Source organism: Prionailurus viverrinus, chromosome A1 (genome assembly GCF_022837055.1).
Source record: "Prionailurus viverrinus isolate Anna chromosome A1, UM_Priviv_1.0, whole genome shotgun sequence".
Taxonomy (NCBI): domain Eukaryota; kingdom Metazoa; phylum Chordata; class Mammalia; order Carnivora; family Felidae; genus Prionailurus; species Prionailurus viverrinus.
Window position 1 is genome coordinate 72,464,117 of NC_062561.1, and position 22,586 is coordinate 72,486,702.

Consider the following 22,586-nt stretch of genomic DNA (forward strand, 5'->3'; position numbering starts at 1 on the left):
AGCCTATTAAATTTCAAGCATATGAGAGTCCTTACTGCCAAAGATTACAAATTGTCCTTAATTCCCAGCAGAATAAACTAAATTGAGGCTTCTTTCCTCTTGAAGCATTTACCAATTTTTTTTTTTTTGGTTGCTGATATTGTTCTGTTTGGTTTCCTTCCCTCCCTCCCGCCTGCCTGTCTTCCTTCCTTCCTTCCTTCCTTCCTTCCTTCCTTCCTTCCTTCCTTCCTTCCTTCCTTCCTTTCCAGGCTAAGGAGACTTTAATTCTGCTACTTGCCCACTAGATGACTTTGGGCGATCTAAGGAAGCTTTGTCCCTTGTATTTCCTCATCTGTAAAGTAGAAATAACAACATCTACCACATCCTGTTTTAGGACACTAGATAACATATAAAAACACATTTAACATGATACATAGAAAGTGCTAAATAAATGTAAATCGTATTTATGCATACTCTAATCCCCTCATTTTACAGATGAGGAAAATGAGACCCAGAGAGTTTCACCAACATGTTCAAGGTCCCTCAGCTACTTAGGACTGGATACATGCTTAGAATGTGGTGGCAGAGGTAGATGCCTTGGGGAGGACTGTACCTTGATGATAGAAAGCATCTGTAATAACAGGAAAATGGCCTAGGTAGGACTCTGTAGGAAGTATGTGTAAATCTGTAACAAAATTCCCGAGAATAGAAGTGAGGGTGATGATGAAAATAATAGAAGAGGGTGACTACAGGTAAGAGGCACATAGGGACTTTGGCCACATGAAAGGTAAGTGGAACAAGCAGGAATGGTGTATCAGGTATTTATTTCAGAATCATACTGCACAAGAAACCACTCCAAAACTCAGTGGCTTAAAATAATAAGAATTTATTGCTCACATGTTGGAGTGGTTGACTAACTGCCAGCTGATCTGGGGCGAGTGCAGCCGGGATGACCAGGGCATCTCTGCTCCGCTCCATACATGTCTTGCATCAGGCTGACCCAGGCACACTCTTCTGATGACGGCAGAGGGCAGGAGTGAGCAAGCAGTGACGCACACGTGTTTTTCACAACTGTATTTGCATTATACCTGTTAATATCTACTGGTCACAAGGTAAGGCACAAGGCCAAACGTGCTTTGGGAGTGAGGCATGTGCTTGATAGGACCTAGATTCTGCTTTCTAAGAGTGGTTCCTCAGTCTGCTGTCCCCCATAGCTCTTGTCTCTGCCTGCTGAGTTGTCCTCGGTTTTGTTTTCCTTCTTGGCTGTTTCTGAAGAGGGATTGGAAGATCTACTTTTGAAGGACTTTCTCAGCCTGCTTCTTGTGTCTTGAATAATCTTGGTTTCTTCTAAGGCATTCTTTGTGTCAAATACCAAACTCACAAATTTTTGTTAACATTTTTTATCTTTATTTTTAAAAATTATCAATTATTTTTTTAGTTTATATCCAAGTTAGTTAGCATGTAGTGCAACAATGATTTCAGAAGATCCCTTAATGCCCCTTACCCATTTAGCCCATCCCCTCCTCCCACAACCCCTCCAGCAACCCTCTGTTCTCCATATTTATGAGTCTTTTATGTTTTGTCCCCCTCCCTGTTTTTATATTATTTTTGCTTCCCTTCCCTTATGTTCATCTGTTTTGTATCCTAAATTACTCATATGAGTGAAGTCATATGATATTTGTCTCTCTCTGACTAATTTCGCGTAGCATAATATCCTCAAGTCCCATCCATGCAGTTGCAAATGGCAAGATTTCATTCTTCTTGATTGCCAAGTAATACTCCATTGTATTTATATACCACATCTTCTATATCCATTCATCCATTCATGGACATTTGGGCTCTTTCCATACTTTGGCTATTGTAGATAGTGCTGCTATAAACATTGGGGTGCATGTGCCCCTTCGAAACAGCACACCTATATCCCTTGGATAAATACCTAGTAGTGCAATTGCTGGGTTGTAGGGTAGTTCTAGTTTTAATTTTTCAAGGAACCTCCATACTGTTTTCCAGAGTGGCTGCACCAGTTTACATTCTCACCAGCAGTGCAAAAGAGCAAACCCACAATGTTTTGGAGACATGCTTCTCTCTCTATGCAATTGTTGATGTTTTCTGCATTTTATATTGCTGCAGAACAGTGCCCTTAACAATTTTGAATGCCCATTTGTTGAGTTTAGTGAGTCTGCAAGGCACCACCTTATTTATCCAAGAGGTCTTTTTTTTAAAGTGTATTTCGTTTTGAGAGAGAGCCGAGAGAGAGTGCACGCACGAGTGGGGGAGGGGCAGAGAGAGAGGAGACAGAGAATCCCAAGCAGGCTCCATGCTGTCAGTGCAGAGCCCAATGCAGGGCTCAAACTCATGAACCGTGAGATCATGACCTGAGCCAAAATTAAAAGACACTTAACCGATTGAGCCACCTACATGCCCCAATTATCCAAGAAGTCTTAACAAAAGATCTCACAGACACACCTTGATTTGTCTTTACCCATGGCCATGTCTTAATTTGAGAATCTTTTCTGGCTTGAAAGGTTGAGGATGAAAACAGTCTTATTTTCCAAGTTAGCAGAGTATGGCACATCTATATTCCAAGTTCAACTTGCAAGTTGTTCAGTTATTTTCTGGGTTCATCTCTTTCTTGTAATACTTCATTATATACAGCTAGTTCGAAACAGCTGACACAGTATTCTGCCTTAAACTTTCTTTGCTGAAGTCTAAAATTTCATCAGCAACATTTCTAACTTACATTACATAGTTTGCCACTATGATAACATGAGTCCCCAACTTGCCATTCTCTTAAAACAGTTTTCTTACCACTTTTCTAGGTTTCTACAGCAGGTTTATTTCCATTTTTCTAGACTCTACCTACCACCTGGTCAGAAAGCCAATGCCATTTACCTTGGGTTTTTGTTATAGCAGTATCTGTGCACCTGCCTACCAATTTCTGAGTCAGTTATTTATTGCTACAGTAATGGGACACAACCACCAGCCCAAATTCCCTGGCTTAAAATAATGTGTTTATTAGTTATGCCTGTAGGTTCTTGGGTGGACTTGTATATCTGGAGGTTGGTTGACTGTCAGCTGCTCTAGCTGGGATCACTGGAGCAACTTAGTCCTGCTCCATATGTCTCTTGTCTTCCAGCAGGCTAGCCTGGTGATGTTCTCATGCTGGTAGCAGTGCTGGAGAGCACGCAAGCACCACATGCAAGTGCTTTTCAAGACTCTGTGCTACACTGGCTAACATCCCATTAACCAAAGTGAGTCACATACCAAGTCCAGGGTTGGGGAATTCTACCCTGCCCACTAAAAGGTAATGATATAGGGACAGGCAAAGAATTAAGGTCATTTGTGTAACTGATACAGATAGAAAGTGAGAAAGGACGTTACCTCTAATGCTGGCCCATGAAGGACACTTGGGGTCCAAGATCTGGTGTTCAACTGGGAATCAACAACGACTTTGCAAATCAGAAGAGACAATCGACTTTTTGTATCAGAGGAGAAAATGAGGGTCTAATTCAGCAGCAGGGCACCATGACCATGATGGAGACAGGACAGACAGCAAAATGAAAGTAAGGAGGGTGTTTGATATTACAACTTTGGTAATTTGTATATTTATTTTCACAGAAAAGATCTCATCCAGTAGGTAAGGGATGTTAGGAGCAGAATCTGGTGTTCTAGGAAAAGGATTAACAAGAACTAGTAGGGGCTGAAGGCTCTAGTCATGCTAGTTAAGAGTCAAGGTTATGTTTTGTCCTATGGCACGGGGGAGATTAGAGCACTTGGCAGGGAAAGAGTGGACTCTTGAAAATGGAGTCTCATTATCAAAGAAGGGGTTAAGGATGTGGAAATTATGGGAATCTGTGTAGAAAGCATTAAGTGTGAAACTTAGAGGAGTGTGAGATTTCACCCTTCTTTACAAGTTCACAGGTCAGCCTGCCACACTTATATATATACTGACAGGAAGCAAGCGTGAGGTCCCTGGATCAGAGACTGTTTATTACTCACAGAGCCTTGTACATGGATTTCGAAGCCCCAATTCCTACAGAACTGCAGGAGAGCTACCTAGAATGTTGTAGTTAAAGCACTACAGGCCAGAGGAAATTGTTCTTCTTTCCCAGTGTGGTCACGGTAGCCCGACTGACAGAGGAGTGTGTGTGGGATTAGGGGCTTGGAGGGCAGAGGGAGGTGAAGTGGGGAAAGCAAGGATAAACTGGGATCCACGGGTACTAGCTGGGATCCAGGAGGATGGACTGCAATCTGTGTTGGTCTCTCCCTGCCTTCTAACCTCCAACTTTGGTGATGGATATGTGGACCTGCAGCAGTGGGCAGCCTTGGCAGCAGGCCTCCTGGCCTCGGAGTCACAGAGGTTGAAGCAGGGGGTTCAGCAGGGGCTAGAGTTGCTGTAGGCCAGCAAGGTGAGCAGGCAGACCAACAGTGCTTCCAGCCGTGCTCTGACCTTCAAAGCCTTGAAAGCAATGTGGCTGCTACTTCACTGCCATCTTCCAAATCGCCCGCAAAATGTCTCTTGCCCTCCCTGCAGAATTACACACACACACACCCACGTGCATGCACACACATACACACACACGTACTCACGCAGGAATTCTGGGAAATGTAGTTTGAGCTTATCTAAATTGATAGTCCTTATCCCCATGCCCTGATCTGTGTTAATTAGACTCAGGAGACACCTCTGATTCCTCCTTTCACTCTGGTCTTACATACGGGCTTTCAGACTGTTTACAAATCTTTCAGCCTTCTCTGCACTGTGCCATCCTAAGCCTCCGTCTTTTCCTTGTATTTTTGCTACTCTTGAATCATCCTCTTTCTCTTATTTGTATTCTCCTAGACTCCCCATCACTCCGTAGATGATGTGGCTGTGTGCCAGGTAGTACCCTGGCAAAGCCCCAGTGAGTCTCGGCTTATAGGAGTGAGAACCTCATGGTTCCCATGCTTTGTTCTATTTCCTTATGATTTTGAAGCTGTGTTTATGCTGAGCTAGGTGTGCATTGTGTTTCTGCAGTCAAGTGTGCCTTGTTAGGAAGCCTGTCTTCCATACAGATTTACTGAACCTGCTGCCGACTGCATGCCCTGATTGCGAGTGGGTCAGAGTGTTTTTCCTAACAAAGAAGAGCAGTATGCTTTGGCACAGCTGCTTGGTATTTTTCCTAGAATGCTAGAAGGAAGCAGACATTCATTTGGTTTTGCCAGTCTCTCTTTGTCTAAATTGTCCCATTTGGCTTAGCCTGTTGGCTTTAGTCTATTAGAATAGCGATGTAGGAAACCATTCCTCTTGGTTTATGAGCTTGAACCCAAGTGCATCAACATGTGCCTTAGCAGGACAGAGATTTACATAAATATTTCTGGGCTATCAGATCTCTGTGAGGACCATTTCCACGTTCCAGATGTAGGGTATGAATGTGCAAATCCCACGTGGAGATCACAGTTCACTAACTTGTGGATGGCCCCGCAGAGTAAAGAAGTGATTCAGTATAATGACTCTGCACGCTGTAGATGAGAGACCCAGAAACCACCGTTCTTTTGGCGCTGTTTTAAAATTTGGGCAAGGAGCCACATTTCTGAGGGAAGGAAAACTGCATTTTCCTTTTTGTAGTCATAAAAAAAAATCTTGAGTATTTCGGAATAAGCAATATTCATCTCTCAATTAGTATTAACAGCTAATCAGGGTGCAGCAGGATAGTAGAGCTCTCGTCAAACAGCAGGCAGCTTGTTTTATTTTTTCAATGCCACTTAAAGATTATTTGAAAAATCTCCTTCAGAGACCAGTGTGTGGGGAGCCATGTACCTTCAGTCAGAATTTAAAGTGATCCAAAATACAATATTAATGATTGATGCACAAGCTCACAGTTTGGTGCTGGGGTTTAATTAGATAAGCATTGCAGCTGTTTTCGGGTGCAGGCAACTTGATGGGGAGCAAAGCTGTTATGTGACTTCCCATCTACAGGGTATCTACTGAAGCGGAAACAGAAGCAAGCTACTAGGAATTATGATGATGACATTCTTTTGCAGAGCTGAAACGAGCAGACATCCAATTGTGGGGGAGGGAGAAGCATTTTGTAATTAAAAAGGTGGTCTTGGATCTTCTATTCAATTTGTTGCTGAACTGAACAGTCATAAAAAGCAGCTCGTGTAGCCAAGCCATGATCTGGCGAGACACGTGCAAAGCTCTTGCATGTGTGGCCCCCTTGGTCCATATACCACTTTGCAGCGTACAAAATCCTCTTGTCTCAAATCCATCCTTCACCTTGTAGGCATCCCAGTTGCCATCAGGTCATCTAGTGTCTCATTCATGCAGACATATACCTGCAGTAGCTGCTTTGGAATCACTCGATCTCCCTGAAGACTTGAGAAGAACTTAAACTTGGTTCAATAGTGTTTCATTTCACTGAGTCAAAGAGATTGTCAACATCTAATTACTGTAAATTTGGAGTCGTCTGTGTCTCATACTAGAAATGACTAGAAGGTGCTGGATAGTGTCTGTCTGCAACTAAGCTTCAGCAGGTGTGTGTGACCTCTATCACGTGAGACAGCTAAAGAGTACAATTTGTTGAAGCTCATTGTAAATTAAATGTGCAAGACTTCAAGAATGTGTCCCACTGGACTGAGGCTCGGAACTCTCACACTGAAAGTAGTATTGTTAAATTGATCTTTAAAACCTCTCTTTCCAACAAAAAAGGAGCCTGTCTAGTCTAGGTGTTCTATGTTGTGAAATAATTATAATAGCCACCTATGAAATAAATTCTTGATGGCTCATTGTCAATATCTACAAAATGTGTGGTTACATATGACCGCTAAGTATTTTATTTTTATTGTGTAGTGAATTTTAATGAGCCTTCTCCTGATTGTTTTAAATCAATTTATGAAAATGTAGAATGAACCTCTTTCAATGTAAGTCAGGGAGAAATGAATCTTTTGGGAGGTACATTAACTCTCTTGGGTCATTAAGCTGTCATTCCTTGAACTGAGAAGGGATATGTGCACTGCTTTGTTCCTTCTTGTTAAAGGTGTCACAAGGGGAACAACCAGGAATTAGAAAAGTTGAAAGGTCCTAGTTTGGCTATTTCCTAGCTGAGTGATCTTGGTCTGTTTGCTAAGCCTTGAGCCTCTCTTTCCTCATTTGCAGATTAGGAAGAATGACCCCTTCCCTCCTTATATTCTGGGGCAATATTGAGTATCCAATTGGATGGAACGTGTCTTTAGGTTTAGACCTGAAGCTGAGTGTTTCTAATATTCTTCAGATGCACTTGTAATCAATTAATAGTGGCTTCTGTGAGGCAGGTCTCCACAGTCCACACCATAAAGCTACTGAGAACAGATGACTGTCTCCTAAACTTTCCACTGAGAAAGGACAATGGCTGTGCTTGGATTTCCAAAGCTTTTCCTAATGGTAATACTTATACCACCTGTTGTTGGAGGGAGTTTGGAAGGAGAGTGTAAGATCATTCACACAGACACAAAGATGAGGAAAATCAGATTTTGTGCACAATTGATTAAATTATAAGTTAAAACCTGGACCCATGCCTTCTGGTTCCAAGGTGAGTGTTGTCCTCTTTCTGGTGGATTGTCTCTGCAGACAGCCTGCAGATAAATGGAAATGGAGAGGTGGACTATAGAGGAAATGTGTGTTTGACTTTGGAATTGAAGAGTGCAGAGAACAACAAAACAGTAATTCATTAGAGAAGGTCAGTAAGCTTAGCAGCAAGCTTGTCAGAAGCACACTGAGGATAACTGCCTTGTGTATGCATGACAGTTGGCTGTATGGAGGATTTTTTAAAAAGTAGAACGTACTCCACGAATATTCTTGTTCTGATTTTGTAATAATCAGGGGAGGCTAAACATTCGCTGTATTAAGACCATGCATGTGTCCCGAGATCTAGTTCTTTCCCTAGGTCTGGTTTTATCAATGCTCATGATAAACCAAGTCTGATTTATATGATGCATCTTATGTGGGAAATGTCTGTGACTCCATCTATATGATCGTCCTTGGGAAATGACAGCACAGCTGGTGAAATAACTTTTGAAGATAAACATTGCTAATTTGATGATTACCAGTTACTATTAAATGAATTGTAAAACTATTGTATTTTATTTTTTGAAAAAAGAAAAGTAGAACGTACTCCTCTTAGTGCATGAAATAATGATTGTTGAACAGTTGCAAGTGATGCTTCTATACTTGTTCCCTTGATAAAATAATTGATAAAGCTATGGTTCATTTGTGTCTCTTCTTTTTTTAAAAAAAAATTTCTTTTGAAAGAGAGAGAGAGCAAGAGGGGCAGAGGGAGAGAGAGAGAGATTGAGAATCTTAAGCAGGCTCCACTCTCAGCGCAGAGCCTGATGCAGGGCTTGATTCCACAACCCTGAGATCATGACCTGAGCCAAAATCAAGACTCAGACACTCAACTGGCTGAGCCACCCAAACGCCCCCTTTGTGTCTTTTCTAATTGATGCTGATGGAAAGGTTGACAATAGTAAGTAGTAGGAATATTGCAGTACTCCATTATAGAGATGGATTATAGTGCTTTAAACATTACCATACATCGTAAAGGCAATCAGTAAAAATTACTGATGCTGGATTGAATTGATGGACCAAACAAAGCCTGGTGGTCTACTGAGTGAAAAGTAGTCATGAATATTCTGGGTGGAATGTAAGAAGTGCTATTAAAAAGTTAATGTGTAGGTAGTAAACACAGATATTGAAATATACAAACAAGCACTTACTTGTAGAATAATAGTAATGGTGATGAATGATAATAGCAATTGCTTTTACTTGGTGCTTATTCATCTTCCAATCCTGTGAATATTTTTTCCCAGAGTTCTAGTTTAGATTCTCTTTTCTCTCTATATAAATACTCTCCTTGGGCTTCATTATCTGCCCTAAGGCTGAATTTACCATCTGGGTAGCAATGACCCAAGGCAAGCAACCTCCCATGTGCCTCAGGCATGCACACCTCTGAACACTCTGGTAGCATTTTTCACATGTCTTCTATATCAGGCAATTGCAACCATGGATCTGAATAAAATGGCCTATAGACACAAGATAAAGTAAGAAGGGTAGAAGGCCTACAATCAAGGATTAAGGAAGCCCAACATTTTAAAGGCTAAGTAAATGAGGATTTTAGAGACAGAACAAATGGGTGGCCAGAGGAGTGTAGGAACACAAACAGGAGAGGGTGGTGTGACTGTGGAAATCCAAAGGAAGAAAGTGTTTCACGACAAAGGTTGGTCAGTAGGACTGAAATGTCAAATAATATAAAGGCTGAAAATGCCAATAGGATCCAGCAACATGGAAATCACTAGTGGACTGGGCCAGACCTATTTGAGTGAAGTGCAGTGGGTGGATATTAGTTGAGGAGTGGGAGTTGAATAAAGGGAAACAAAGTACAGGCAACTATCTCACCTAGAGTTATTTTAAAATCAATGATGCCATTTTCCATTTATTCCCTCAGAGTCACAGTTAAGACAAGCTGTAAAGGATTCCATCCAGAAAGGCCTCCCATCAATCTGGAGCTAATGCTATTTCCAGCACTCAGTGAGGCTCCTGGGAACCAAACAGTCTTGTTGCCAGCCCACCTGGTCTAGGATTTCCAGGAGCAGCTGGCTTGTTCCAGAGAGGTCCAAGTCCTTCAACCCATCAGAGACCTCAATCCATCAGAGACTTACTTCCAGGCTCAGTTCTGTGGAAATTTCTAGGCCAGTTATTTTCCCCATGACTCATCCGTGTTTTTCACCCAAACTGAAAAATGCTCCTCCATTCATCATCCTCTCCAAAGTCCCAGTCCCTGTGGCTCTGTTCCCTTCTCTCTGAACCAGATGTGATTGTTTCCCTCCTAACCTTTCCCACTATACTCTTTGTAACCTTTACTTAATTGCAAATAACTTCACATTCACTCTTAATCTAGTCACAGATGCTTCATCCATTTCCTCCTGGCTCTCAGTGAAAACTTCCCTCTCAAGTGACACTCTCATTTGGGTTGAAGTTTTCCTTGCTTCCTGAGTAACTTGCAGATTTTTACTCCTCCACAGTGCTTGCTGGTCACTGCCCTCTTTTGGAGAACGTCTGGTCTCACTGTCAATCTTTTCATCTTAGGTGTGTAGAATCCACCCTTCATCCTAGGCTCTTAGCTCCTTTTCTTCCTCAGCAGACCAGGAACTTGGTAGAACCTACCATCTGAATATATCCCGAAGCTGACCGCTCCTTCTTCTGCCTTGACTGCTTCCACCTAGTCCAGGCCACCACGGTCTTTTACCTGGGCTGCTACAGCCTCATAAATCAGCTTTTCGTTTCTCCTCTTGCCTCCATAGTCATGCAAAATTGGTACTTTACTCTGTGGAGCCTTGGGCAAGTAACTGAACCTCCTAGTGCCTCAATATTCCCACCTTTGGAAAGGTGATGATATCCAAACCAGAGGGGCTGTGTTGAGGATTAAGTGAAATGAAGAACATTAAGCTCTTTGCATATGCTCTGTAAGTGTACCCCTACCTGTTAGGCCCTAGAGTTAGATGTTTATCTCTCATTAGATGGAAAGCTTTGTGTGGACAGGGGTAGGATGATGTCCTATCAATGTCATCCCCCTGGAGGGCCTAGTACAACGTTTAGTAAGCGCTTAATAAATGTTTAACATATTAAGCCTGATTTTCCGTGTTACCTACCATATTTGTTCACCTCATGGTATTCGTAGAAAGCGATATTGGTATGGAACACTGGGGTCACCTGAAGTGCCTTTGGAGGCATCAATATGGGCTTGGTGCAAATATTACATACACTTCCTTTATCTTACATAACTATGATAAGGAAAATTAAACATTTAGAAATATATGAAATATTTTGTTTGCAAAACTTTAAAATTCTATCTCTTTAAGTTACTGGACTTGGGGGATTTATAGAGGATGCTGTCAAAATAGAATTAAAAAAGAAGTCTGAGTGATTTGAAAATATTGTCAGTAACTGTAAAATATTTATACACATTAATAACTGCCAGGACACTGGTAGTCTGTTCTGGGGATCACCCAAACAGAAGATCAGCTTTAGACAATGTTTTTCCAAAGTTCCAGACTCTTTAGTAAGTAAGGAAAGTAGCCACAAGTGGTGCCCTGGTAGAAGGCCTCCTGGAGCCAGTGCAGGGGCAGGAGTGAGACGGCATGACCTGTCTGTGCCCGGGCACTGAGCCGACAATCAACAAACAACATTGCCCATTTTGACTTTCATCTGAGCCCAAGTTCCTCTGCTTTACTCTAAAAAGGAACATTTGATCAACTAATATACTTTGTTAAAATGAAGGGATAACCTGTCAAGGTCACTGATGTGTTTTTTGGGCATGGCTCATGTCTGTAACTCTGGGCTTCTGATTCTGGGTAACGTGTAGGTTGGCCTCGATTACTGTAGCATTCTGGAATGACTTTGAAGGATTCTGTTGATTCCAAGGGACCCACTGCCTGCCAAAACCATGTTCCAGGAAAAGAGATGGAAGGGAAGCAAAGAGGTACAACCTCAGGGATTGGAAAATTAGACAGACATCGCCATCTGTTCGTGCTCCCATCTAGTGCATGGGCGGCTGTTATTACAGGGCTATTTTTATAGGTGCATATTTGTGTTCTGTTTGCCCTCCACTTGTCTTTCTGGGTTCATTTTCAAGCACTTGAGGCAATGCAGGGTGCAAGCAGCAGGATGGCTCAGAGCCCTGCCTGGTAGGGGAAGATCTGTCCTAACATTCTGGTGTACTTCCACATCCAAGGATGAGAAGGGCATTTGGTGGCAGAGGTGGGAGCAAAGGCTCAATGGGGGCACCAGTTTGGTCAGATGAAAGATACTGAGCAGACATCTTGGGTTTTCTGCAAGATAATTTCAACTCCCTTATATATATGCCAGAATTAAATACTTGAGGACCATGCTAAGTCCAGCAAGGCAGAGTATCTTAAGAATAAAATGAACTCACATATACACAGGCACGTAAATGTCTCTACCTTTATAATCTGACCCTACAAGTCATAATGGGCCAAATCACCTGGGCCTCAACAAAACTTCTTTCCCAGTTACCCAGTTATGGCTTCATTTTGCTTTTGGAAGTTTCCATTCAGAGGAATGCTCAGGTTATAAAATCTCAAGAGTTCCAAGTTTCTCTGTGTCTGGCACAGATTTTTAGCATTTGTTTATGTTCTTCTTGTATTAAATGCAACGCAATTATTAAACATCTACTTTGAACCTAGCATTCTGGTAGGTGTTGGGGACATAGGGCTGGATAAAATGGCTGAATGGGGGAAACAGACACTTAAGGCCAATCCATCCAGTATGATGTGTACTATAATAAAGGCAGTGGAGTACCAAGGAAAGAGAAAAGATGGTTATGAAATCAGCCTGAGCTGTCAGAGGAGCTTCATGTAAGAGGTCGTGCTTGTGCCTGAACTGCTGTCTCCAGGAAGGAGTAAGTAAATATTAGGTGGCTGAAGGACATGCAGAGAATAGAATTGAGGTCAAAGCAGATGGAATAGCACATGCAAAGGTCCTGAGATATGAAATAGTCTGGCCCAAATAGGCAGTTTGATATGGCTAGAGAATAAGTGATGTAGAAGGAGGAATGACAAGTGAGCCAGGGGGTGTAGGTAAGTACTAGACCACCAAGGGTCTCATGTAACAAACCAAGGACTTTTTCATGAAAACAATGAGGAGCTGGAAAATAGTGTGAGTAGATAGTATCATGGTTATGATTTGAGGCAAGATGACCAAGAGATAATGAGGGCCTGAATTACGAAGGTGGTAGCAGGGATGGAGAGGAGAGGATTTTGAGAAATATTTACAGAAGGCAGTATAGATAGGAGATAATGTCTGCTTAGATCAGGGACAAGGATATGTTAAGATGACTCCAAGTTTCTATGTAGGGAAACTGGTGGGTGGTGTTATTAAGGGCGATATGAATCAATGGAAGAGGATATGGAATGGGGAGGGAGAAGAGAATTCCAATGGGGCAACTTGGATTGAAATTGCCCAATGAATATTTCTTCAATTCTACTTCCTGCATGAAGAACCCCACTGTTCACAGAGTGGGCCTGGCATTTTGCATCTTTGGGAACTGACTCCTGACCTGCTCTTCTGTTCTCTGTCCCCCTGCTCCTCCACACGAACCCACTAATCTCCTAGGGCGATCCTCATTCTTCCACCTTGTCTGTGAGTACTTTAAGGCCTATTTGAAGGCCTCATCTCTATGACTTCCCTTGATAACCAACCTAAGGTTAATATCCCCTGAGCAGCTCCATGTGAAATTACATGTTATTCTATGTCTACGTCCTACCTTCTCTGATGGAGCTGGGGGTATCTGACATGAGAGGTGGCCGTGTGTAGCTGGGGTAAACATGGTTGGCTGAATGGAAAATGGTTCATGTCAGAGGACGTCGGAGGTTGCTGAATATCTGTTTGCAACATGAGATCAAAGTAGTGATGTGGGCTGGCCTGTGCAGGTGGGGAGACTCACTCTTTTCACACTTATCCTCTTGTTCTGGCAAAGGCACTCTCAGTGCTTTGGATCTTTGCTTTTATAAGGAGTCTGGATCTTTGCTTTTGGTTTGGTATATGGCTTATGCCTGCAAAGGGAAGACCAGCAGCTGTCCTTCCTCCCCTTCCTCCCAGCTGGCTGCCCGTGACCTCATCCAAGAACATACTTCTTCACCTTGCTTTTCCTTTGCTTTCCCTCTGTAGTAAGTAGTAAGGCTGAGCAATCTGGGAAGCCTATCTTGGCCTTGGAAAATTAAGACCTCTTGGTCATCAAGTCCTCCTTCCAGTAGGGGGCAGCTCTGCACTTCCACAGTCTGACTCACACCTTGGCCTGGGTGCTCTGGCCTGCTTTCAGGGTTCTCCCATCCTCCATCAACTGGGATTTTCACTTGTGCACTTGACCTTGTTAACAACATATGAGGCTTTGGAGAGTTAATATACAAATATGTCAGGTTACATCTAATTGTAGGGTAGAGATCTTGCCGTATCCTTTTAGTACCTAGCATTTGGCATATAATAGATGCTCAATAAATGTATGCTGTTGTAAGGGTATGTGCCTAAGTAGGCTTCCTTGAAACAATCACTAATAAGAATATTTTGTATAGATACATATAAATAATACAATCCTATTTTCATTTTATTGGTTTTTTTTCAGTACTTATTGTGTGTCAGGCATTATTCCAGGCACTTTCTCTGCACTATTTCTAATCCTCAGAACACTTTCATTAAGTATGTTCATACTGTTTTAGACGTGTATTTATTGAGACTCCATGAGGTTAAGTTATCTGTCCCAGAGTCAAACAAAGTTTCCTGACATGAGGTTTAAATATAAGTTTATTTTTAGCCTCGTTCATGATCTTTCATGAGCTCATTCTTACCAGCAAATAGCTTTGACAATAAAGTCTGTATGTAACTCAGCGCCATCACATTCTCTGTTTGGCTTTATCTATGTTTCCCACCATATGCACCCACCAGCTCTGAGCACCCGCACGTGTGTACGTGCATTATGCATGTACGTGGGCACGTGTGTGTGCACACGCGCGCGCGCGCACACACACACACATATCCTTCTCTCTGCCTCTCACTCACTCATACTCTACATTCCACTGGGGATGGGATCTTCACTCATCCATGAGATGTTCAGTGCTTTATTTCCTCTGTGCTTTTTCACTTGTGCACGCTCTTCTCTCTCATTAGGGTTCTTGGTTAGTCAACAGTCTTCAGAAGAAATGCTCATTAATGTGTGAAATGTTAATAAATTGCTTTTTGCTAGAGTTAAATATTTCAGCTATTCTTTTAAATATTTATTTTTGAGAGGGAGAGACAAAGTGAGAGCAGGGGAAGGACAGAGAAAGAGGGAGACACTGAATTGGAAGCAGGCTCCAGGCTCTGAGCTGTCAGCACAGAGCCTGATGTGGGGCTTGAACTCACAGACCATGAGATCATGACCCAAGCTGAAGTCGGACGCTTAACCGACTGAGCCACCCAGGCGCCCTTAGTCCAACTATTTTTTGAAGAAAAGAATGTTGATTGTTCTCTGATACAAATCAGTTGGGTTTGCAATTTCTTTCCCTGATATGTTAGTCTTTATATTTCTCCTTCATTTTTTTTTCTCTTTAAGGCTCCCTTTCCTCAATATTTTCCTTTTGCATCTGTTGGGATGTGAATACTTAAGTCTCCTTGGAGACTTCTTACTGTAAAATACTGAGCCATTTTATCACAGGACTGGGTAAATACTGTGACTTATTGTGGTAAGACCAGTTTAATGGCAAGGAAATGCTTATGTTCCAAGACCAATAATTACAACCCATTCCTCACTGGCTTCCCTGCTTCTAGCATGGCTCCCCTGCAGTCAACCCTTTGTGTAGCTGCCAAATTCATTTTTCTGACCTGCTGCTCCGACAGTGCCACCTCTCTTGTCAAATCCCCATGGTGGCTCACTATTACCCTTTGTGTCCATCCATACCCAAAACTGTGCCCTTAGCATCAAGACCCTAACTCTCTCAGGTCTCCCATATTCTAGACCTACCCAGTGTTCTGCTGTGCATGCATTCACATTAGTCCTAGTGCCAGCCCTCCATGTGTCCCTAAGCCACTGGGGGCATGCCAATGAACTCTGAATGGATTTCTGAATGCTGCTGCCTTTGCTTTGAAATCCCTTCCAAAGACTCCCAGCCCCCAACCCCACTCTTTGTCAAGGATTATCTCCTGAAATTTCACTTCCTTCTCAAGGCCTTTTTCATCTAATAAATATATTGTGCTCTGTGTATTTCATTGTTTTAATCGTGGTAAAATACATACAAAATCACCATCTTTGACCAGTTTTAAGCGTACAGTTCACTAGTGTCAAGTAGGTTCGTATTGTCATGAGTTGAATCTCCAGAACTCTTCATCTTGCAAAACTGAAACTCTGTGCCCATTATACAACAATTCCCCATTCTTTCTCTACCCTCAACCTCCGGCAACCTCTGTTCAACTTTCTGTCTCTATGATTTTGACAATTGAAGATAGTTCATGGAAGTAGAATCATAAAGTATTTTTCCTTTTGTGCCTGGCTTATTTTACTGAGCATAATGTCCTCAAGTTTCATCCATGGTATAGAATGTGTCAGAATTTCCTCCCTTTTTAAGGCTGGATATTAGCCTAGAGGTATATGGCTAGACCACATCTTGTTTATCCATCCATCTGCCAGTGGGTATTTGGGTTGCTTCCATCTCTTGGCTATTGTGAATAGGGCTGCTGTGAACACGGGTGGACAAATATTTCTTTGAGAACCTGCTTGCAACTCTGTTGGGTATATACCCACCTGTACATCTTTAAACTTAAAAAATAGTTTTCGATATTTGCTTAAAGTGGGTTTAAGTAGAACAAGACAAAAGCAACTACTTTTAACTGAAGGGATTTGCTAATATTAAGACAGATGTCTCTGCTCCAGAGCCCAAGGGGAATAAATGAATATTTTATAATGAACTATGAGTGGCACTTTTAGAAGCAGTGGGAGGGATGCTAATCTGAAAACCTGTGGAGTGTAGTAAACCACATAAGTGACGTAAAGTAACTATACTTTAGGCTTTAAGTATTTTAGTTCTTAGTCTTTATTTTTATGTCACTTATCGTAGTTTGGTGATGTCAAAATAATATGTGTGTGGTAAAAAATTGGGAAAGCATAGAAATCTGTGTGTATAGCCAGTTTGCTAGGTGAAAAGTACACATTGCTCTCCTTGCCAAGACAACCCCCTCCCTCACCCTAGAAGAGGTGTGACTGCCTCTCCTGCCCCTCAGGGGTTGCTCCAGGTATAGAGAAAGCCCTGGGGAGCAGGGCTGGAATACTGTGAGTTACATGGAATACTTAGAGGATCTCTGCTAATGTGGCTCCTGTCCTCTCTGTTTACACCAGATTTTACCTCTGACTGTTAGTCCTCTGAGGACAAAAAGAGACTGGAAAGAGGACTCCAAGGAAAACTGAACCAAGGGCAAAGATTCTTCTCTAAGACTCCTGGCAGGGCTGGCCAATGTGCCCTTTCTCTCTTCCAGGCAGGAGGCCACTTGAGGCCATGCGTCAGAGGCAGAGGCCTTTCCATGTAGAGACCAAGTTTCCAGCATCTCCTCTGGTTGCTGTTAAGCTTCAACACTTGCACCATAGCTCTTTGTCCTTGACCTTGACTCTATTGCATGACACTACTCCCCAGGTGTGCCTGCAGGTGCATGGCCTTGGGCTTTTATCTACTCTCAGCCTGTGCCATTGCATGGGTCACGTGAATGTCTTCCTAAGCCTACAGCATTGGCCCCATATTCCCCAGTGAGGTTTGCCTGGTGTAGCTCAGATTTAAGAAAACAAAAGCACTTCACATTCAACAAGTACACTGCAATTTTGTACTTCTCTTGTCTTTCTTTAGCTCTCCTTATACAGATGCTAATATAAACCTATTTTTTGAGATGATTTTGTTATGCAAGAGAAGACCAGTATAACACATTTGAAGAAAAGTCCTCCCCACCCCCTTGCTTATTATTTCTTATATCTTCTTCTGGCTCTGATGGCAAATTCAATTGAAAAGGAGCTGATCTACCCACTTTTACTTCTAAAAGTGCCATAGAATTTCTCACAGAGCCAATCTGAAAAACCCAATCGATATGTGCTTACACAGCAAATGAGAGGCACGGTTCTCATTTGAAAGTTAAGGTCCCTGTGAGATCATATTGGAAAGCCAAGCTTCCTTCCCTTTCAGCCTACCTCCCTTCTGTCTCCAGGGGTTAGTTCTGGTCATTTCCCCTTCCTGCTTAATCCCCAGCCTCCATATGCCATCCATTCTCCTGAACTTTTTATTTGGGATCAGGATTTGGAACTGGCCCTCATCCTTACGGTTATTCACAGCAGGTCGAAGAAAATGAAAATAATAAAGGGATTCCGATTCCTTACGAGTCAGCAGTTTTGCTGAACAGACCTCTTGCTCTCTTTAATATGAGGCCAGATGTATATTGATAGGAAATTGTTGAAAAAAATATCTTCTAGGTTCTTTACAAGAATCAAGATGTGTTTTTCACTCCTATATCTTACTTTCTAGCGTAATTATTTTGGTGGCTTTTAAGTGACAGGGCTACAGCTTTTGAGATAAGCTCAGTAAACTGAATGAGGAGACCACAGAAGAGGGTCTTGGTGTGGCTGATGTTATACTGTAGCCACATTATACTGATGTATACTGTAGAGGGGGGGATCTCTGCTGCATCCTGTTTATCCTTTCAAGTATCTGAGCTCTTTATTTTAAGTGTATTTATTTATTTTGAGAGAGAGAAAGTGCACGGTGCATGCAAGCAGGGAAGGGGCAGAGAGAGAGGGAGAGAGAATCTCAAGCAGGCTCCATGCTGTCAGTACAGAGCCTGATATGGGGCTTGATCTCACAAACCATGAAATCATGGCCTGAGTCGAAATCAAGAATCAGAGGCTTAACACACTGAGCCACCCAGGTGGCCCTTGAGTATCTGAGCCTGTGAATCAATCAAACCCTGTATGGCATCTTAGTAGAAGTGACCAGTGCTCTTTCTTTGATTATCTAAAGCATCTGTGTATCCTAATGAATAGTTCAGGTACCTTTCACGTCACATCCTCCCCTAATGCCCCATTTGTAATAAAGTTCGAGCTAAGCTGGGCTGTGTGTGTGTGTGTGTGTGTGTGTGTGTGTGTATGAATACAAATAAAATCAGTTCTCACAACTACCTAGAAACTATCTATTGTTGTCCTCCTTTTATAGATATAAAAACTGAAGGTCAGAGAAGTGACATCGTTAGTGTGACAGGTCTCACAGTAAGAGACAAAGCTGGGATCTGTGCTAGGGCTCTCCATTGCAAAGCCATTGCTGTCTCCATTCACTATCATTCTGTTGTTTTCGGTTGTAAAAACAATGATTATCAATCAATCTCTCGCCCCACCATTTTCTCTCGAATAATGTGTGGCTGATAGTAGTTGCCCAACAGTTGTTAATTCCATTTCATTCTTTTCCTCCCTTTCCTATCTTGCCAATTTTCTTTGTGGAAAGCATTCACAGGCTATCAAAATTCCCCAAACAGTTCAAACAAGTTCTGTGTATGAGCAGAATATAGTATCTGTCATAATGTTGGCCACCCCCAAAATTATGTTTCTATACACTATGCTTTTCAAATTGGGGCCAATCAACTTGTCATTCATTGAAATGTTTTCAGCTGAGCATATGCTGATGCACAGGGATGCATATGTCACATTTATAGGAAAAAAATTTTAAATATCATTCCACTGGCATCAATTCATTGTTAACCAAAGACGAGGTTATTTAGATGCATTGAGTGTGGCTTTTTTGGATCACTCAGCTACTTATGGTTTTCCCCAGACTTTAAAGAAATTCTCCTACAAGAATATATTGAAAAATGGATCCTTCTGGTGAAGTAGGGAAAAATGATGAAATATACTACAGATATTAGAGAAATGATGCCATATTCAAGAAATTACAAAGCCAAAGCCAGTTTTTTAAGTTTCATCTTACACAAAGTTGCATCTTTTGCCTGAAGTTCTGTAATGGGGTCTCTGCTATATGACATCAGGCAAGGAGGTCCTTGATTAAGAATCCCTGTAGGTAAAATGCAGGATTACTGGTTATGTTTCTTGGAAATAAGGACAGTACAGATTTTTAATTGTTTTTGTAATTCTTTTTTTAATATTAATTTATTTATTTTGAGAGAGAGAGAGAAAGAGAGAAGAGGGAGCATGGGCAAGGGAGGGGCAGAGATAGAGGGAGACAATCCCAAGCAGGCTCTGCACTCACAGCTTGAACTCATGAACCGTGAGGTCATCACCTGAGTGGAAATCGAGAGTCAGACACTTAACCGACTGAGCCACCCAGGCACCCCAGGCAAGTACTGATTTTGAGGGCAACAGGAAGGTACTGAAGATTTAACCTGACTACTGTGTTTCTCATCCTGGAGAAGTCCAAGCTGTGGAAGTGGGATGGACATGAAGCTGGGATGAGCACCCGGAGTTCATGTCCTAACCAAACAGTGTCTCCTGAAGTCCAGAGTTGTAGTCCTACAGAATTGTCGACATCTCCTCCTGGGGGACATCTTTCACTTAACTTGTCTAGACTGACCTCCTGTCTCTCCTCCCCAGACCCGTCTCCTTAGTATCATTTCCCTCAGTACTTGGCAATCCCATGCTTCCAGTTACTTAATGCTACCCCTGATTCCTCTCTTTCTCTTTCTCTTACACCACATACACAACCCCTCTTTTACACCACACATTTGACCCCTCAGCATATTCTGTTGGCTTTGTCTCCACAATACATCCAGATTCTTGTCCTTGTCACCATCTCTGCTGCCAACACCTTGGTCCAGGCCATCCTCATCTCAAGCCTGGATTACCACAATAACCTTCTGCTGGCTTTCCTATTCCATCCTTGTCCTGGATAGGTTATTATCAATCTAGCAGCTTTATTAAAACCCAAAGCAGATTATTCTCCTCCTCTTTTGAAGCTGTCTACTGGCTCCTCATCTTCCTTACAGTAAAAGCCATAGTGCTTCTCATGATCTACAAGGCTCCACAGTCTCACCTTTGTTCCCCTCTGGTCTCTGTGACTGCCACCTCACTCTGCTCCAGCCCAAGATGATTCTTTACTCTTTCTCTCAGCCATAAACCCAGTGTTGGTCTGAGTCTGGATTCATTGCTGATGTTCCATCAAGTGCCCTCAACTAGTGTCTTTTGAATCTGTTCCAAAAATCATCTCAACACCTTCTGGAGAAAATGTAAGTCATCCATCCAATTTATCAGTGAGATAAATCAACTCTACTTCCAAAATATGTGTTAATGGGTTATTTTTTCATCATCTTCGCCGCCTACCAACCCTCAGCCCCCCACCAGTATTATTTATTTCTGGACTAGTGCTTTCCAGCTCTGTCTTTTCTCTCTGACTGGACTCACGTCCTAGAGATATTTATACTGCTGATTCCCTCACCTCCTTTCAAGTATTTACTCAAATGTTTTCTTCTCAAGGAAGCCTATCTTGACTACTCTATTTAAAATTATAACCAGTACATTTTTCTATTAGAGTATAAACTCCATGGAAGTGGGCATCATTTCTTTTGTTTTTAAATTGATGTATCCTAGGAGTGTAGAACAGTGTCTGACAATAGTAAGCACTCATTGCATATTAGTTTAATGAATGATTAAGCTAGAAAGTCCTGGTTTTATATCTGGATTTGATATTGTGGGACATTGGGCAAGACACTTCAATCTCCTGAAATCTGGATTTTTCACTTATGGAGAAACTATGGTATGCAACTCCTACTTCATGATTTCATGGTGATGCTCAGATTTTCACAAAAACATTTAAAAATACAGTCATCACTGTGCAGTTGTGATGTGGCTAAAGATGCAGAGGTCATGGATGGCACATTGAGTTCATGGATGGCACGGTGAGGTTATGGATGGCACGTGGGCTTATGCCCAGCCCAAGAGCTGCCCTGGCTGTTGGCCCACATGGTTCATACTGATCCCTGCAATCTTGAAAGTCACATCCCAAGTTATCATGTGCTTTGTGACCAAATCTTGTGTGAATAATTGTGCTCTGGATTTCAAAAATACTGTTACCTGGGGTTTACAATTTTAATTTTAAGTAAGTTCTTTATTAAACATACTTGTGTCAGAAACATTTGTCATTTTCTGAAACTGATGATTTGTAATTAGAGCAGGTTCACTGGTGCCTAGAATTTTAAGAATCTTGGTTTAGAGAGTTCTTGATCATTTTTAATGAGTTTCCTACCTTTGGGCATTGTGTTACATGCCTTTATTCATCCTAAGATTTGTTAGCAGCTTAAAAATAAAATTTTTAATTTTTAATGACAAAAGTAGTAGAGATTCAGCCATAAATCTAAGGGTTTTCTAGAAAGGAGAGATGATTTTGCTCATTCATCTTGGGGACTCCTAGAATTGTTTAGGGATATGTTGTAGGGTGGCTGGAATTTCTGTAATTATTGGTAGAGATGGAGGCAAAATATTTTGTTCATATTGCTTCTCTAATTTTGTTCAGAATGTTGTACTTGGGAAACACATAGTATAACACAAACAACAGCATTAAAAGACACCAACATGAAGATAGCCAACAATTAAGTGTTTTATGACTAAGGAGACCATATCATTTCATAGGTGAATGACAACTTACCGTATAGCTGTTTATAGAATAACTAAGTATTATTTTTACTCTGATCAAAAATAGGAAGTTTGGGGGGTTTGGGTGGCTTAGCTCAGTCGGTTAAGTGTCCAACTCTTGATTTTGGCTCAGATCATAATCCTACGGTTTGTGGGAGCCCCCCGTTGGGCTCTGCGCTGACAGTGTGGAGTCTGCTTGGGATTCTCTCTCTCCCTTTCTCTGTCCCTCCTCTGCTCATGTGCATGTGTGTTCTCTCTCAAATAGAGAAACTTAATCAATAGAGAGCTCAGTACATTCCCACTTAAATGTTTTCTGTGTGATGAGACTGGTATTAAACTTTCTTCTCTCCTACCCATGAGGTTTTTAAAAAAATTATTTTATTGTGTACATAGCAGAAGATTTACCATTTTAACCATTTTTAAGTGCATAATTCAGTGACATTAAGT

The 22,586-nt window shown here is 41.8% G+C and overlaps 1 long non-coding RNA gene and 1 other non-coding gene across 3 annotated transcripts in view; both read left to right on the forward strand.

Annotated features, from left to right (window-relative positions):
* The window catches only part of LOC125170297 (uncharacterized), a 193,473-nt gene that overhangs the window by 128,993 nt on the left and 41,894 nt on the right, over positions 1-22,586 (forward strand). The window lies entirely within an intron of this gene.
* LOC125147461 (small nucleolar RNA SNORA72) lies at positions 7,781-7,909 on the forward strand. Its single transcript, XR_007145202.1, has one exon. It is a non-coding gene; the product is annotated as a small nucleolar RNA SNORA72 (small nucleolar RNA).